This window comes from Myxine glutinosa, chromosome 3 (assembly GCF_964187855.1).
Source record: "Myxine glutinosa chromosome 3, kmMyxGlut1.1, whole genome shotgun sequence".
Classification (NCBI taxonomy): Eukaryota; Metazoa; Chordata; class Myxini; order Myxiniformes; family Myxinidae; genus Myxine; species Myxine glutinosa.
The window spans coordinates 118,072,685-118,076,786 of NC_136263.1; positions in this window are offsets into that span (position 1 = coordinate 118,072,685).

Here is a 4,102-nt window from a genome sequence, read left to right on the forward strand (position 1 = left end):
GCTGCACAAATTTGATCGACATGGGAGGTGTGCCAGGAGGAAACCTTTGCTGTCCAGAAAGAACATCAGGGCAAGACTTAAGTTTGCCAATGAACACCTAGGCAAAGACCAGCACTTCTGGAACAATGTGCTCTGGACAGATGAGTCAAAGGTAGAGCTATTTGGCCACAGTACCAGAAGACATGTTTGGCGAAAACCCAAAGACAGCATTTGACCACAAGAACCTGATACCAACTGTAAAGCATGGTGGTGGAAATATTATGGTTTGGGGCAGCTTTGCTGCATCAGGGCCTGGGCAGCTCACCATCATAGAATCCACTATGATTTCTTCATTGAACCAGAGGGTGCTTGAGGATAATGTGAGACCATCTGTCTGAAAGTTGAAGCTCAACCTAAGGTGGACCTTGCAACATGACAATGACCCTAACCATACCAGTAAATCCACCAAGGAATGGCTGAAAAGAAAGAAATGGAGGGTTCTGGAATGGCCAAGTCAAAGCCCGGATCTAAATCCCATCGAGATTTTGTGGGGGGATTTGAAACGAGCTGTGAATGCAAGAAACCCCTCAAACATCGCACAGCTGAAATAATTCTGCATGGACGAGTGGGAAAAATTTCTCCCAGTCGATGTCAGAGACTGGTAGACAGTTATAAGAAACGCCTACTTGAGGTTGTTTCTGCCAAAGGGGGCAATACCACCTATTAGAGCCAAGGGTGTACTTACTTTTTCCACATGCGAAATTTGCATTTATGTTTATTTAAATAATACAATGGACTACAAAATGTAAATGTTTCATGATATTTGTTATATTATATCACCTTTATCTATCAATATTGTTGAAATGAAGATCAAATAACTATGTTGAAATATGTTGAAAAAGTCAAAACTTTACATGGGGTGTACTTACTTTTTCACGTCACTGTACGTGTGGCATATGTGCGCACATGTGGCATGTCTGCATTTTTAATCGTTGGTCCGATTGACACGAAATTTTACCATAGAAGCGCCTCCCCCTGCAGATTTTTTTATTCAGAATTATGACGTCATCGGTCACGTGGTAGGACGCCATAATGGAAAAACGTTACACCCCTATAACTCCAAAACCTCTCAAAGGAAAACATTTAAACAAGGCTCATTGTCAAGTGCTCCCAATGGTGAATAAGATATCTTGATGATGTCATCGGTGCCTTTATTATGACGTCATAATTGGACAAGTACAACACTTGATCTGATCATTATGAAAAAAAAAATTCCTCTGCAACTGTTAGTCCGATGGACACGAAATTTGTACCACACCTTTGTGCCTCCTCCTGTATATATTTTTTTGATAATTATGATGTCATGGGTCACGTGGTACACGCGCCATCTTGGAAAAATCGAAAGACGTTGCACCTCCATAACACTGATCAACAAAGTTTTAAAAGTTTTATGGTTCTCGTATATTTTGATGTGATTCTAACCATCATGAACCTGTAGATTTCGATTATGATATCCAATTTTCACTAGCACATCCAGTTTTTGAGAACCAGTATACCATCGGAATACCACTTCATTTGAAATTCACAAACCTCTTGTTGACCCTGAGAAGGTATTCTTACCACCACTTCATTTGAAACTTGGTTTGATGAAGAACTTTGTGAAGGCCATGGATCAAGATGGTGCTGGCTTCCACTACTTGCTAATGAAGTTCCAAGGCATTGTATCTGAGGCCAAAGTAAAGGCGGGTGTTTTCAATGTTCCTCAAATTCGTCTTGAACTCACTAATATGGACTTTGTAACAAGACTATCTGAGCTGGAAAGCATTGCTTGGGATAGCTTTGTGGCTCTTGCTAACAATTACCTTGGAAATTTTCGAGCACCAAATTATGAAGAGCTTGTGGACAAGATGTTGAAGAGTCACCAGGCGCTCTGTGCTCGAATGTCACTCAAGATACATTTCTTCCATTTTCATCTGGACTTCTTTCCACAAAATCTTGGCGATGTCAGTGATGAACATGGAGAAAGGTTTCACCAGGAAATTGCTATCATGGAGACTCGATATCAAGGCCGATTCAATCCAAACATGATGGGCGACTACTGTTGGACTTTACAGTGTGAAAGGGATTGCTCCTACAAACGCAAAAGTAAAGTTCAGAAGCACTTTTAATGTGATGTAAACAAAAACTTAAAGTTCATATTATTTTTGTGATATTTTATAAAGTTCATATTATTTTTGGAGCTTTACATTTTTTTATGTGATGTAAATAAAAACTTAAAGTTCATATTATTTGTTGTGATATTTTATAAAGTTCATATTATTTTTTGAGATTTACATTTTTTTATGTGATGTAAATAAAAAGTTAAAGTTCATATTATTTTTTGTGATATTTTATAAAGTTCATATTATTTTTGGAGATTTACATTTTTTTTATGTGATGTAAATAAAAACTTTAAGTTCATATTATTTTTTATGACAATAAATAGACTTATTGAGACTTAATCAAGAAATTTGCATGCTCCAAATATTTTTTTCACACTTATGATGTACTACGTGAAGGTTACGTGATAGCGAAATTTTAAGGTCAGATTCGGATTTGTGGGCACCAAATTAGTAAGAAACAGTTGAAAATTGCTCATGGCTCATTGTCAAGGATCTCGTGAGATCTTGAAGACGACGTCACGGATTTTCGAAGCTCCACACGGTCTCCACGTTTTCAAAGTTGTCTGTTCACAATTGTATTTTGTCGAAACTGTATTTATCTTTCGGTGTGTGAACCTACAGTGTGTCCCTTGGAAGTTTCTCGGCGTTTATCTTTCATAAATTAATCGTTTGTTTGCCGCGCGGCGTGTGAGGCGTTGCAGCCTCAGGCTTCCCCCGTCGAAGTTTGTTCCTTCCTTCGTTGGTTTTGCTAGGTTTTTTGATTTTTCCTTCTCCCCCCAAACTTCACCGAACATCTACTCTTTGTCTAACGTTGTAACCCCCACCCCCCGCCCCAAAAAACAAACAAACAAACAAAAAAACTTTTATTTCCCTTTCTCCTCGTGTGCTTTTGTCCCATCGTGTGCTTTTGCCTCTGTCCATATGCGCTGTCCCGCCCCGCCCCCATTATCCCCTTGCCTTCCACCTTTTGCCCTATTCAAGTGGCTCGTGGTTGTCCCTCGAGGCTCCCTCTCCCCATTGGTGTTTTTGTGAATATAAGATTGTTCTTCACGGTTCTGTTTAAATATGTTTAAACTGTCCCCTGGAGTGTTTTATTCAGTCGTATATTACAACACGCTGTTTTTCTTCCTATTTAAAAGGCTCCTTTCAATTTCCTCCTCAACTCATTCCATTTCAAAAAAATATTCAATCTCTTCTAATTCTTTCTCACTACATGCTCTAAATTCTCATTCATTCCACCCCTCCTCCATCGTTCTTAAACGGATCGCTAACTTGAAAATCGCAACAAACCTAATTTGTTATAAATGTTCATCTTTCATGAATCATCCACTTTCTAAACTCCCCCCGTGCCCCTCCCCTCCAAAACTCCCCCCTTGCCCCTCCCCTCCTAAACTCCTCCCTTGCTGCTCCCCTCCAAATCTCCCCCCTTGCCCCTCCCCTACTAAACTCCCCCCTTGCCCCTCCCCTCCTAAACTTCCCCCTTGCCCCTCCCATTCAAAACTCCCCCCAAACCCCTCCCCTTCAAATCTCCCCCCCCCCAACCATCCCTCCCGAATTCTCCCTCCTCCCACCTCCTTGTCAAAGCTGCCTCCTCCCCACTTCGTCTCCCTTCTATCTCATACCTCCACCTCCCCCAACCTTCTACTTTTCTCTGCCCCCCCCCCCCTCAAACAACCCTCACTGTGCCTCATCCCATCACCATCAAACCTTTCATCCTCCTCATCCTTCCCTTTCTTGTAACTCTTCTGTAATCTCTGACACACTATCAACTGCTCTTCCTACCTCCCCCTCTCACCCTTCATCTGACCCTACCCCTCCCCTGTCCTGCACCCGATGCTCCTCCTCTCTCCTCATTAACGGTATGGACCTCAAACATCCAGGGCCTTCGCTCAAACCTGATTGATCTCTCCATTCAGGTTGCTTCTGACAATCCAGACTTGACCTGCTCAACAGAAACTTTC